Source organism: Macrobrachium nipponense, chromosome 10, assembly GCF_015104395.2.
Source record: "Macrobrachium nipponense isolate FS-2020 chromosome 10, ASM1510439v2, whole genome shotgun sequence".
Taxonomy (NCBI): Eukaryota; Metazoa; Arthropoda; class Malacostraca; order Decapoda; family Palaemonidae; genus Macrobrachium; species Macrobrachium nipponense.
This window is the reverse complement of record NC_087204.1, coordinates 108,497,538-108,512,450: the sequence shown is the minus strand read 5'-3', so window position 1 is coordinate 108,512,450 and position 14,913 is coordinate 108,497,538. Positions and strand designations below refer to the sequence as shown.

The 14,913-nt window shown below is 43.0% G+C and overlaps 1 long non-coding RNA gene across 1 annotated transcript; it reads right to left on the bottom strand.

Moving 5' to 3' along the window:
* Positions 1-13,713: 13,713 nt before the first annotated feature.
* On the bottom strand, positions 13,714-14,596 carry LOC135224218 (uncharacterized). Its single transcript, XR_010316688.1, has 4 exons — positions 14,321-14,596; positions 14,091-14,152; positions 13,904-13,982; positions 13,714-13,810 (listed from the first exon to the last, which is right to left on the bottom strand). It is a non-coding gene; the product is annotated as an uncharacterized LOC135224218 (long non-coding RNA).
* Positions 14,597-14,913: the final 317 nt, after the last annotated feature.

The following is a 14,913-nucleotide window of genomic DNA, read 5'->3' as shown; positions in this document are numbered from 1 at the left end:
GGACGGTGTACCAGTTCAGGGCACTTTGCTTCGGTCTCCCAACTGCCCCACAGGTGTTCACGCGAGTGTTCACACTGGTGTCGGCTTGGGCCCATTCGGTCGGGATACGTTTTTTGAGGTATGTCGATGATTGGCTGGTCCTGGCGAGCTCCCACTCGCAGTTGCTGCAGGACAGAGATCGACTCCTCGAATTCTGCCATGATCTGGGGATTGTGGTGAACTTCGAGGTGGTGAACTTCGAGAAGTCAGATCTCGAGCCCAAGCAGAGGATGAAGTACCTGGGCATGTTGATAGACTCATTAGCAGGGGGAGTCTTCCCCGCAGACTCGTGGATCAGCAGGTTCAGGGAGGCAGCCGGACGGTTCCTGTCTTGACAGGAGCAGTCAGCTCAGCAGTGGCAGGTCGTGATCAGTCACCTGTCGTCTCTAGAGAAGCTAGTCCCTCACGGGCGTCTTCACCTGCGGTCTTTTCAGTGGAGGCTAAAGGAGTGTTGGTCACAGGGAAGAGACCCGCCATTCCTCCCCATTCCTCTCACGGAGGAGGGGAGGCAGGACCTAGCCTGGTGGCTGAACGACGGGAACCTCGTAAGAGGTGTGCCTCTACGCACTCCCCCCCCCCCCACCCCCCCCCACCCCCACCCCCATGGAAAATGCTGCTGTTCTCAGACGCATCGACTGAAGGTTGGGGCACACACCTGGAGGAGTTGCTGGTTGCAGGTGTGTGGAGCTCAAAGCGGCATTCCTCGCTCTCCAGGAGTTCCGGGAACGTGTGATGGGACACTCAGTTGTGTTGATGTGCGGCAACACCATGGGAATGGCATAAGTCAACAAACCAGGGGGCCTAGTGTCCCTCCAGTTACACCAGTTGATGATGCAGGTGCACACCCATTTGGTAGAGCTGTCAGCCAGATATATTTCAGGGAAGAGGAATGTAGTGGCAGACAAGCTCAGCCGCCGGAATCATGTGATCGGGACAGAATGGTCTCTTCACCCGGATGTGGCGGAAAGGCTCTTCGACCTGTGGGGGCATCCAGTCGTGGAACTGTTCACCACCCGGCACAACAGAAAACTCGAGGTTTTCTTCTCAGTTGTGCCGGACCCATGGGCAGCTGCAGAGGACGCTTTTCAATACCCTTGGGACAACCTCCTCGTCTATGCCTTTCCCCGTTCTGTCTGATTCGCAAGGCGATCAACAGGGCACTGGTCACCAGCAATCTTTGGATGATTCTGGTGGCACCCAAATGGCCTCAGGCCGTTTGGTATCCAGACCTGCTGGCTCTTCTCGCCGAGGCACCGGGAGAGATTCCCCCACGGCATAACCTCCTGTGCCAACCACACGTGGAACGGTACCACCGAGCATTTCGGTCCCTGTGTCTTCACGGCAGGCTGTTATCCACCATCTCTTGCGAGCGAAGGGGTTTTCTCGCCGAGCAGCAACAGAGATGGCGGGGTACCTCAGACAGTCCTCTGCAGCAGTGTACCAGGGGAAGTGGTCCGTCTTCTGTGGTTGGTGTCGTGGACGGAGGTCTCTCTCCACTCAGAGCCACTCTTCAGCAGATAGCGGATTTTCTCGTCTTCCTTCGCCGAGAGAAGCTCCTCTCTGTCTCCGCAGTTAAAGGCTACAGAGCCGCTCTGGCCCTAGGCCTTAAACTGCGGGGAGTGGACATTTCCACCTCCATGGAAATCTCCCTCCTGATGAGGAGCTTCGAGAGGTCTTGCCCACCCAGGGTGGGGTGTGTCTCTCGTACTTAGAAGTTTGACTCACAGACCCTCCGAGCCGCTCTGAGAGTCGTCAGACAGGGATCTGACCCTCAAGACTGTCTTTTTGCTGGCCCTGGCATTCGCGAAGAAGGTAGGGGAACTTCATGGTCTTTCCTTCAATGTTAAACACTCGAGGGAATGGGGATCGGTGACGCTCAATTTCGTCCCGGACTTCGTAGCAAAAACTCAGAACCCTTCGGTCCCTGACAACCGGTTCGAGTCCTTCACGATCCCCTCCCTGAAGGGCTTCACTGACAACGATGCGGATGAGATGCTGCTTTGTCCTGTGAGGACGCTACAGCGCTATCTGAAGAGAACTCGCCACCTCACGCCTGAGTGTCATCGCCTCTTCGTTAGCACCAGGGTTACCAAGAAAGAGGTGTCCAAGAACACTTTCTTTCTGGCTTCGTGAGGTAATCAGGAAGGCGTACTCTTCAGACAGGAGCGACGACACCAGTACCCTTCGTCCCGAGAGCCCACGAAGTCAGAGGTATTGGTCCAACCTTTGCGTTCCACTATAACTTCTTCGTGGCACAGGTGCTGAAGGCAGGGGTTTGGGCCAACCAGACCACCTTTACCTCCTTCTACCTTCGGGATATCGCCCACAGGTCCTTGGACGCCTTTTCCTTGGCACCCGTGGTGGCTGCTCAACAATAATTAATAAAACAAAAAGCTTAAAAAAATGTAAAAGGTGGGTTGTATGTGTCCACCTCCAAAAAAAAAAAAAAAAAAAATAAATAAATGAAATACAAACTTTGCAAAAAATGGAAAAGGTGGGTTGCATGTCGCCACAAAAAAATAAATAAAACACAAAACCATTAATAAATAAAAAATAATTTAAAATATGGATTATATATATCCTCATGAAAAAATAAAAAAATAAAAGCTTTAAAATAATAAAAATACAAAGGTGGAATGTAAATCCTAAAAAAAAAATTAAAAATTAAAAAAAATAAAAAAAAGTCTCAAGTGTGCAAGGGACGAAATTCATATACACGCAAATTAAGCCACAAATAACGTCTAATATCGAGGTGTCTATACCTTGGGATTAACTCTCACCCAAGGGAAATTATAAATTGTGCTTCCCCCAGCACTCGATTAAATTCCCCTTAGGTGAAATAAATTCCCAAGGAATAGAGACCTCGATATTAAACGTTATTTGTGGCTTAATTTGCGTGTGTGTGAATGTCGTCACTTACACACTTGCGACCTTTTTTTTATTCTATTTCTCTTTTTTAGGATATACACGCAACCTTTTGCCTTTTTATTATTTTTTAAAGGTTTTGTGTTTAATTTTTTTTGTGAGCTTATACAGTCCACATCTTAATTTTTCTTTTTTATTTGTTAAAGGTTTTTCATTTTACTTTATTTTTCTGACGACATACACCCACCTTTTATATTTTTTTCAAGTGTTTGTTTTATTTATTCACTATTATTTTTTTTGGGTGGACACATACAATCCAACTTTTACCATTTTTTATATATTTTTAGAATATTTTTCGTTTACCATAATTGGCAAACTTCAGTCACACGTGTATAAGTGACAAAATTTCTACACACACACACACACAAAACACACTCAAAAATTAAGCCACAGTCATAATTTAATACAGAGTTCTCTACCAGAGGAAAAACTAACACCCAGGGGGAATTGATCAAGTGCTGGGGGAAGCACTGTCAAGGGGGTATTATAATCAAGTGTTGAGGGGAGCACCTGATTATAGTACGATTCCCTCTGGGTGAAATTTACTCCCAGGGTAGAGAGACCTCGATATTAAATGAAGCCTGTGGCTCATTTTGGGTGCGTGCGAATTTTGTCACTAATGGCAAACAATTGGCCACTATTCATGGAAAGTGGCCATCACTTGCACAATTGACTGCAATTTGGCCATATTGCAGGGGTGTCCAAAAATAGCCTGAATGGTTCGGCTGGGTGTGTTTTAGGAGTCAAGCGGACTTTGACTTTTGTGCACCCCTGCAATATGTCCGCATTGCAAGTGACCAATTGCTTGCCATTAGGCTGCGTCATTTTCAGTTTGAAGGAAGAGTGAATTTGACCTCCAAAAAAAAACACCCAAGGAAGGACTATTACATATAGAGCCCTTCTCATTTGGACATTTTTGGGGCACCGCTGTAATGTGCCCGAATTGCAATCAGTCTTGCAAATGTGGCAATTCACACACAGGCAACAAATAACGTCTAATGTCGAGGTCTCTATTCCCTGGGAATGACTTTCAACCAAGGGGAATTTAATCAAGCGCTGGAGGAAGCACAAGTTATAATTTCCCTTGGTTGAAAGTCTCCCAAGGAATAGAGACCTCGATATTAGACGTTATTTGTGGCTTAATTTGCGTGTGGGGGAATTTCGTCACTTACACGATTGCGACCTTTTTTTATTTTATTAATTTATTCTTTTTTTTTATTTTGGAGGATATATACTCCACCTTTTGCATTTTTATTATTTTTCTAAAAGTATTGTTTGTTTTTTTCTTTTGTGAGGGCATAGTCTACATTGTTTATTTTTGTTTTGTGTTTTACATTATAGATATATATATATATATATATATATATATATATATATATATATATATATATATATATATATATATATATATATGTGTGTGTGTGTGTGTATATATATATATATATATATATATATATATATATATATATATATATATATATATATATATATATATATATATATATATATATATATATATATATATATATATGTGTGTGTGTGTGTGTGTGTGTGTGTGTGTGTGTGTGTGTGTGTAAAACACAAAACCTTATAAAAATAAACAAAAATAAAAAATGTAGACTGTGCCCTCACAAAAGAAAAAAACAAACAATACTTTTAGAAAAATAATAAAAATGCAAAAGGTGGAGTATATATCCTCCAAAATAAAAAAAAAAGAATAAATTAATAAAATAAAAAAAGGTCGCAATCGTGTAAGTGACGAAATTCCCCCACACGCAAATTAAGCCACAAATAACGTCTAATATCGAGGTCTCTATTCCTTGGGAGACTTTCAACCAAGGGAAATTATAACTTGTGCTTCCTCCAGCACTTGATTAAAAATTCCCCTTTGGTTGAAAGTCATTCCCAGGGAATAGAGACCTCGACATTAGACGTTATTTGTTGCCTGTGTGTGAATTGCCACATTTGCAAGACTGATTGCAATTCGGGCACATTACAGCGGTGCCCCAAAAATGGCCTAAATGGGAAGGCTATATGTAATAGTCTTCCTTGGGTGTTTTTTTGGAGGTCAAATTCACTCTTCCTTCAAACTGAAAATGACGCAGCCTAATGGCAAGCAATTGGTCACTTGCAATGCGGACATATTGCAGGGGTGCACAAAAGTCAAAGTCCTTTTGACTCCTAAAACAAACCCAGCCGAACCATTCAGGCTATTTTAGGACACCCCTGCAATATGGCCAAATTGCAGTCAATTGTGCAAGTGAGGCCACTTTCCATGAATAGTGGCCAATTGTTTGCCATTAGTGACAAAATTCGCACGCACCCAAAATGAGCCACAGGCTTCATTTAACATCGAGGTCTCTCTACCCTGGGAGTAACTTTCACCCAGAGGGAATCGTATTATAATCAGTTGCTCCCCTCAGCACTTGATTATAATACCCCCTTGACAGTGCTTCCCCCAGCACTTGATCAATTCCCCCTGGGTGTGAGTTGTTCCTAGGGTAGCGAACTCACGTAAAATGTCCTTAGAAAAAAAAAAAATAGAAAATGCAAAAGGTTGACTGTCTGTCGGCAAAAAAAAAAAAAAAAGACACACACACATATATATATATATTTTGTTGTTGCCGACAGACAGTCAACCTTTTGCATTTTTTTTTTCTAAGGACATTTTACGTGAGTTCGCTACCCTAGGAACAACTCACACCCAGGGGGAATTGATCAAGTGCTGGGGGAAGCTCTGTCAAGGGGGTATTATAATCAAGTGCTGAGGGGAACACCTGATTATAATACCATTCCCTCTGGGTGAAAGTTACTCCCAGGGTAGAGAGACCTCGATGTTAAATGAAGCCTGTGGCTTATTTTGGGTGCGTGAGAATTTTGTCACTAATGGCAAGCAATTGGTCACTATTCATGGAAAGTGGCCACATTTGCACAATTGACTGCAATTTGGCCATATTGCAGGGGTGTCCACAAATAGCCTGAATGGTTATGTTTTGGGAGTCAAGCGGACTTTGACTTTTGTGCACCCCTGCAATATGTCCGCATTGCAAGTGACCAATTGCTTGTCATTAGGCTGCGTCATTTTCAGTTTGAAGGAAGAGTCCATTTGACCTCCAAAATATACCCAAAGGAAGGCTATTACATATAGCCTTCCCATTTGGGCCATTTTTGTAATGTAGCCGAGTTGCAATCAATCGTGCAAATGTGGCCATTCATACACACGCAAATTAAGCCACAAATAACGTCTAATATCGAGGTCTCTATACCTTGGGAATTTATTTCACCCAAGGGAAATTTAATCAAGTGCTGAGGGAAGCACAAGTTGTAATTTCCCTTGGGTGAAATAAATTCCCTAGGCCCGGAGACCTCGATATTAGACGTTATTTGTGGCTTAATTTGTGTGTGCATTAGAATTTTGTCACACACAATTTTATATAGTATATATATATGTGTGTGTGTGTGTTTTTGAGGATATACACTCCACCTCTTGCATTTTATTATTTTTTAAATGCTTTGTTTTTTTAATTCTTTTTTTGTGAGGGCATACAGTTCACATTTTTCTTTTTTGGTTTATTTTTTAAGTTTTGTGTTTTTATTTTCTTGCCGACTTACAACCCACTTTTACATTTTTTTATTTATTTTTCATTTATTATTCTTTGCTTTTTTTGGTGGACACACAATCCACTTTTTGCATATTTTATATTTATTTTAGGACATTTTTCGTTTGCCATAAACTGCGAACTAAAGTCACGTGTGTATAAGTGACACAATTTCCACTCATACACACACTCGGAAATTAAGCCACAGTTATAATTCAATACCGGGTTCTCTACCCGAGGAATCACTCACACCCAGGGGGAATTGATCAAGTGCTGGGGGAAGCACTCTCACGGGGTTATTATAATCAAGTGCTGGGGGAAGCACCTGCTTATAATACCATTCCCTCTGGGTGAAAGTCACTCCCAGGGTAGAGGGACCTCAATATTAAACTTCGCCTGTGGCTTAATTTGGGTGCGTGTCAATTTTGTCACTTACACACTTGTGACTTTATATTCCCTAATACTAAGGCACAAATATCGTATACTGACGAATTCCTTATACATTGGGAGGAACTTAAACCCAAGGAGAATTATAATGTAAGTGTTGGGGGGAACACTTATTGATTATAATTCCACTTGAATGGAAGTTACTCCCAAAGTCTAGGGAATTCTTTATTGCACAATATTTGTGGCTCAGTATCAGGAGTTCTTCATCTTGATGTCCTCTGACTTCAGAAGAAATCGGCCAGAGTGGGTTTCCTGTCACTTCTACGAGGCTCTTGCTGCCTCTGGGGCCGCCTGTCTTGTGACCTCTTCTGCCCTTTGGTCTTGACGATTTCCAGGACCTCGTTAAAGAAGGCAAGGACGTCCTCCTCACTGCCTCGGATGGAGCAGTTGTTGCCTTCCTCTTTGGTTTGGGGTCCCTGGAATTGGACCTTGTGGGCAATGATCATCCTCCTGATGTTTTCTCCTCCTCTGCCGATGACCATGGCACGTTCCTGATAGTCGAGGACCACTCTGTAGAGACGATCTCCCATCTTGGTCAAACCAGTCATAATTTCCTCTGGTTGTTCGCCTCTTGCTGCCTGTCCTCTTGGTGGAAGGGGTTTCTTCATGGCCTTTCGTATTTCGAGACAGGCGTCCTCGACATCGCTTAGTCGGCCATGTATGGTGACATAGTCGTCCTCTCTCTTGTGGACGACGATGGAGACGTTGTTCCCCTTCTCCAGTTTCTTAAGATTTCCTCCTTGGTGCCCGACGAGGAGTCCTTTCTGTTTTCCGTCGACATCGAATCGATATTTGCCTGGGCCAATTCTTGTCAGTCCTTCCTCTGTGATCTCAGCGCTGTTGACGTTGACCTCTTCAAGGAGGAACTTCAGGTGACTGTGGGCTTTTCTCACCTTGTCGAGGTCTCCGCCCAAAAAGCCAATTTGCCTCTTGTCATCCTCTTGAGGCAGAATGACATTGACTTTGAAGAGGCCCTTGACTTCTGCAGCCCCTTGTCCATTCTGGGCGAGGAGGAAACGTCTGCCCTCAAGCGGCAAATCGAACTGGTAGAAGTTGAGGCCGACGAGTTTCAGATCGTCTTCTGTCGGCCAGTTTTTGACGTCGTCGATGATTTGCGATATGACTCGCTCAACTTCGAGGGCGTCTTCTAGCGATCCAAAGATGCTGATGTAATGTCGTTCATCGTCCTGGTCAGGGAGGTAGATGGTCACATTCCGGTCCCTGTTGAATTTTCGGATCGTAGCATCTTGTGGTCCCCTTATGGCCTCCCTAAATTGCCGGTGAACTGTCATCAAAAAGTCCTGTTTTCCGACCTCAAACAGCCCTCGGGAGACTTGGGGAAGCTTGTTTATGTCGAAAATCCTGTCTACTCTGAACTGGATTTGTTTGTAGACCTTTTCGACATTGTTCTTGCTGCCTGTAAGTTGGACCATCCTGGAGCCATCGTTTGGGACGTACATGACGACCCCATGCTCCTGCCTGGCCATCTTGGCGAATTTGCCTCCTTTTCCGATGATCTGTCCCATGTCTAAGTCTTTCAGACACTGGAAAGTGAAGCATTTACCTTTGGTATGTCTGAGAGGGCCGCATCTCATAGGTCTAGTTGTTTTCAAGGTCTTTGCAGGGGCAGGTCGTCTTGTTCCAGAGTTTTTCTCAGGAATAACCTTGACTATGTTAGCAAACGTCTTCTCTCCTGCTTCTTGACGTCCACTCTCGTCTTCCTGAGTCGCTGGTCTTATTTCTTCTTCTTTAATACTTATCTCGATGGGAGGACTTTCATTTTCTTCTCGAGGAAGAATACGTTCCTCTTCTTTTTCCTCTGTTTCTTCCTGAGGTAGAACAGTCTCTTCTGCGTCTCCTTTCGTAGTATCTTGTTCCGTTTGTACTTCTGGAGTTGGAGGTTTTTCTTCCTCTTTATCCTCCAGATGTACTTTTCCTTCCTCTTCAGTATTATCCTGTAGCTTTTCTTCGAGAGGAAGTTGGGTTTCCCTGGTACGCAAAGCTTTGGGCACAAGTCGTCGTATCATGGCTCCTTTGCCCTCCTCCTCGGGAGCCTCTCGAAGTGTTATACCAATTATGACCTTGTGTCTGCTTTCCTCGGAATCCCAGTCGTCCTCCTCATCCTCGAGATCCCAGTCTTCTTCCTCATCGAATTCTGACTCTGAGTAGCTCTCGTCCTCCATAATTTCATCCTCATCGTAATCTTCTAATACTTCTTCGATGAGTGGGAGAGTTCGACGTTGCACAATCAAGTAGGTCGGTTGCTTAACCACAGGCTGTTTGGGCTGCCTTTTGAGTGCGTCAGCAAAACATAATGGATTTTCATGCTGCTGAGCATCCTGCCTGTGGTCTTCTTCCTCTGTCTCCTGATGAGGAAGCTCCTCCATGTCGACGTCGTATCCTTCCCTTTCATACTCGTCCAGGATCTCCTGAATGTGCAGGAAGGCCATTTCCACTCTATTTCCAGCGCCCTCTAAAGAGGCGGCCTCCTGGACGTCGCCGTCGGGAAGGACGAGGCGGACATTGTAGAATTTCGTAAATTGTCGGACCTCGTCTGCTATTTTTCGAAGGATCTGTCTCTCTTTCAGGGATAGTTGGACCTCGTACAAATCCCCATCAATGAATTTGAGTTCCTTTTTCTCCTTTTGAGGAAGTGTGTCTACCTCCTGCGGAGGGATCACATCGACACTCCCTGCGGTCGAGGTCTGTGATTCTGGGTTGTCCTGACTCGTCCTTCCAGTTTGCTCCGTAGTAGGGATATTGGCGATCACGTCAGTCAGGACTCTATCTCCTTCCTCTTCGTGGTCTTCTTCCTCGTCCTCTTCAGTTTCCTTCTGTTCGCCTTCCTGCTCTTCGACGTCTTCCTTTTCAGTCTCCTGGTCTTCTTCCTTGTCGTCGTCATTTGTCTCGTTGTCGTCTTGGGTCTCCTCGTCGTCATTTGTCTCGTAGTCGTCATTTGTCTCGTCGTCGTCATTTGTCTCGTCGTCGTCTTTGGTCTCGTCGTCGTCTTTGGTCTTGTCGTCGTCATTGGTCTCGTCATCATAATTGGTCTTGCCGTCCGATGTGGTCTTGTCGTCGTCGTCATAATTTTCCGTCTGTTGGTCGTCGTCAAATACCCAATTAACATTCAGTGTCCCTTCGCCGCCTTCAGCAATGTCCTTCGTACCTCCGAGGAAGTACGGGACAACAAAGACGCCGATGAGACACAGGAACATTTTGGGCCAAAACAAGAGTTGATTCAGATTGCGAAGAACCTCGTCAGCTGCCGCAGTTCCCTGGTCACCTGGAAGAGTGGTCCTCACCAAGTTCTGCAGAGTCCCGTGGCAGGCTGAGAGAGAAGGTTCCTCGTATCCAGAAAAGTTTGATAAGCCAATATAGTCCAGAACGGTATGCAGAGCGCGACGCACTCTGTTTTCCATCCTGAAATCCACAAGAGATTGTCGAGCAGCATCACAAAGTCGAAGCTCTTTCTCAAGAGTCGACTGCCAATGGACGCCGCTCGCCAGTACAAGTCGCATCAGAAGCATAAATCCTGCAAGGAAACTTCCGAACACTGATTTAAATGCTGTGGTAGAAATCATTTTGCTGAATGATGCCGAACCAGAGTGCTTTCGCCAAGCTTAGTTTTAGTTCGAGACGCCTGATCTGAGGCCGGGATTCCCGGAGTCCTGGAGCCTTTCCAGGATCGCTTCTTCGGAGACTTCGTAAGTATTTTATGGAGACTCCGGTCTCCGAGTTCCTTCCTATCCTCTGTTTAGTAGAGTTTAATTTCTTTACGTAGAACAATCTGAACATGCTCTTTGATATGTGAAAGCAATTAATAAATAATAATGTTAATAATTGTTAACTTTATCTAGGTAGGTTCTTAATGGCTGTAGTAGTGAATTGTATCTGAGGAGGTATTAATTGTGCATAAAAAGACACTTAATTTACCCAAGTTATATTCAAGCAACTCACGTCAATATACGCAGTACTATCAGCAGATTTAAGCAATAAAAACTGATAAAATACCAATTCAGGTTAAACTAGTCCTAAATTAAGGACTTTGTATTGAGGCCAACATATATAATAATACACACACACTTCAGATATATATATATATATATATATACTATATATTATATATATATATATACTATATGATATAGTATGTATGTAACTGAATCACGAAAGTTGGGAACGTGATAAATCCATAAATAAAGATATATGCCACGAAGGCAGATCCTCCTTCGTTTATTTTTCCTTCGTGGCATATATCTTTATATATTATATATATATATATATATATATATATATATATATATATATATATATATATATATATATATATATTATATGTATATGTATATGTATCTATATGATTATATATATATGTATATAGATACGTGTGTATGTACGTATATAGTATATACACATATACATCTGGATTTTCCATTACCAGTAGGATATTATATTTACGTATAGCCTACAATCTCTCTCTCTCTCTCTCTCTCTCTCTCTTTCCGTGAATCTTTGCAGAAACAGAGAGGAAGGGTGGGTGGGATTGGGGGCTGGGTTGGTTTGGGTGGGGCTAGGGGGATGACTGAAGAGTTTCGAGCAAAATAGAATTGAAAACGCCCACCTTTATGATTTTCGCAATGAAAGAAACATTGAATATTTCTGCTCATGTGGTCATTCACTACACACGCCAAATGACGTCTAATATCGAGTCTCTATTCCTTGGGAATTTATTTCACCCAAGGGAAATTACAACCTGTGCTTCCCCCAGCACTTCATTAAATTCCCCTTGTGGCTTAATTTGTGTTGTGTGTGAATGGCTACATTTGCACAGTTGATTACAATTCGGGCACATTACAGGGGTGCCCAAAATTGGGCAAAACATTAAGGCTATATGTAATAGTCTCTGGTATCTTTTGGTGGGTCAAATGGACTTTAACTTCAAACTGAAAATAATGCAGCCTAATGGCAAGCAATGGGTCACTATGCATGAAAAATGACCACAATTGACTGAAATTCGGCTTCCATGCATAGTGACCAATTGCTTGCCATTAGGCTGCGTTATTTTCTGTTTGAAGGAAAAGTCCATTTGATCCCCAGAAACACCCCAAGACCGGTCTAACTAACTTGTATGAGATTAACTTATTTATTTGTGGCCATACTCTGGTAAAAGGCCTAGTCTACGTCTGTTACGGGCTGCTCCAGGAACAAGAGCCCGTGCTCGCATAAGACCAACTAAATGTAGACCACACTGTTATTCTATAAATAAATATGAAATATTGGAAGTTGGTAAGTCCTCGTTCAGTCAAAAACAACCAATGAACGGCTTACCTTGTTCGGAATGGCTGAGGTTCAACCGTTGGGTTCGAAACCTCTTTTAAGCCTTGTTTTCAAGCTGATTGGAGTCGATCACGGAAGCACAAACCTTTGAGCCTAGAAACCAGTCTCTGGCGTTAATGCATTTAGGCCCTGGTAGAATTGTATCCGGTCGGAACGTTAAGAAGTCATGGAACCCCTTTTGGATACTGTTCCATGGCATATGATTCACTTTGTTATTTTTTTTTAAAGATTGGTCCAGCCCTCTTTGTTCCATCTGTCCTATTAAAAAAAATAGGCCTATTGTGTTCTGGGCCTTCTGGGAAGATGTTATAACCACATCTTACTCGCAACGACACTCAAAAAGAGAGTGAGCTGAATCACGGTACGGTAGCCAGATGAGCACAACAGCTCATGGCCAAAATTTAATTAAAATATAGCCGAAAATGACCACGTTGGAAAAGTAATTGACCAAAATATAAAATGATTGAATTGTGTACGAATTAGCATACACCAACAATTAGCTGTGTATCGTAAATTATGCCTATATACGTTCGATTACGTCACCAAAAAATACTTTAAATTAAGCCTAAAATAATTACAGGGAAACAGCTATTAAATTGACAGAATTTCAAGATGTGTTCGTTTGTTTGTATGGTAATTTTACGTTGCATGGAACCAGTGGTTATTCAGCAACGGGACCAACGGCTTTACTTGACTTCCGAACCACGTCGAGAGTGAACTTTTATCACCAGAAATACACATCTCTGACCCCTCAATGGAATGCCCGAGAATTGAACTCGCAGCCACCAAGGTGTCAGGCCAAGACCAAACCGACCACAGCACCGAGGCGTTAGCACTTCTAGATATAGAATGTCTTGTTCTTCTCTTTCTGCAGTCGAGTCGTTTGTTTGTATGGTGCTTTTACGTTGCACGGAACCAGTGGTTATTCAGCAACGGGACCAACGGCTTTACCAGAAATACACATCTCTCACTCCTCAATGGAATGGCCGAGAATCGAACCCGCGACCACTGAGGTGGAACGCCAACACCATACCAACCACGCCACTAAGGCGCTTGCAGTCGAGTCGTAAAGGGGATTGTTTGCTGTTGTGCATTTGTAGCATTTGCATAAGTGGCCAAACTGATTTTTCATGGCCACAAAGTTTAAAGAAGCAAAATTTGGCCATGAAAAGGCCAATCTGGCAACCTGAGCTGAATTGAAGCTGATTGAAGTTGCCCTGGCACCTCCCCATTCCTGGTTCATTCTGAACAGAAAACAGTAACCATTTCATGGTAAGCAGAACACCATATAAATCTGTGGTTTGAAATAAAGGTTGGAAGGAAAAATTTAATTAAATAATGATATTTATTACATAAATAAGCCTTTAAAATGACGTAGTACCGTAGTTATAAACAACTGGTAGGAGAACAAGGCAATTCACGTAGATCGTAGGGCGTTTCCTTCGTTCTGCTTCGCTCGCTGTCTGTAAAGAAATATTCAGGAAGATTAGTATCTAAAAGTCATGGTCATTTATGTAGAAAAATATACCCATAGGAATAATAACACTTAAAATTACCTTACAATTGAGCAACTGAGGTTTACATTAGTATCAGGAAGGAAATAAAAGGGCCGATACACCGAAACCAAACACCATCCTGAAATGAACAGTAAACCTAATATAGATTTGCTCGGTCGTAATTTGGGAGACAATCCGTCATAAATATAACCACTCGAAACATTAATGTATTAGACGATTCTCTTACCCAAGTGTTAACAAGGTGAATTTATGAATAAGCTAGAGTTACTAGTCCGAGAGCTAAATCACCTGAAAGGACAAGAGAATACGATGTATAAAACATATTGACCACAAAAAACTATAACAAATCTTCATAAGAAAAAATGACAGACAGGAAAACTTGAATAGGCAACACAAGGCAATGAGAGTTCGCAATGATAACCTTAAAAATAAGCCCTATATATTCTTGGTACTCACCATTGTCGAACCATGCACAAAGGCGTTGCAGATGGATTTTGGCAGATGTTCACAAGAGGGTGACGTAGACCAGGGATCCCAATAAAAGCCTTTAGCCTAAGACAGGCATGTCGGACGAATCAAAATTGTAGGAACCTTCCCAGGTGAGTGAGGTCTCTGCTCTCTTCTCTCTGTGTCTCTCTCTACGAGTCGCTCTCTGAGTCTGCCTGACGGCCGGGCTGCCTCGCTCCTCGTCGCCGTTTTCGCTCGAGTAAAGCATATGGAAGGAGGAGGAGTTAGCAAACTACCTCTTTAAAGACTGGACGGCAGGAAAGACAGTTTGATGGTACCAAGAGTAGGGCAATTGAAATACCAAGTTCTTAATAATTACTAGTCTTTCCTGTCGCCATGCGAGAATATGAAATGTCTTTTACAGTCCAGGGGCGAAGATGGAAATTTTTTCAGAAATGAAAAAATTCCATCCTGAAACATATGTAACTGGACAATTGTAAGAAAAAATACATTTAAGGAATGTAAAAATAATTAAATTAAATACAAGAAAATACAAATACTGAATAAAGATTAAAGCATCTGTCTTGTCCTTTCTTGGCTTA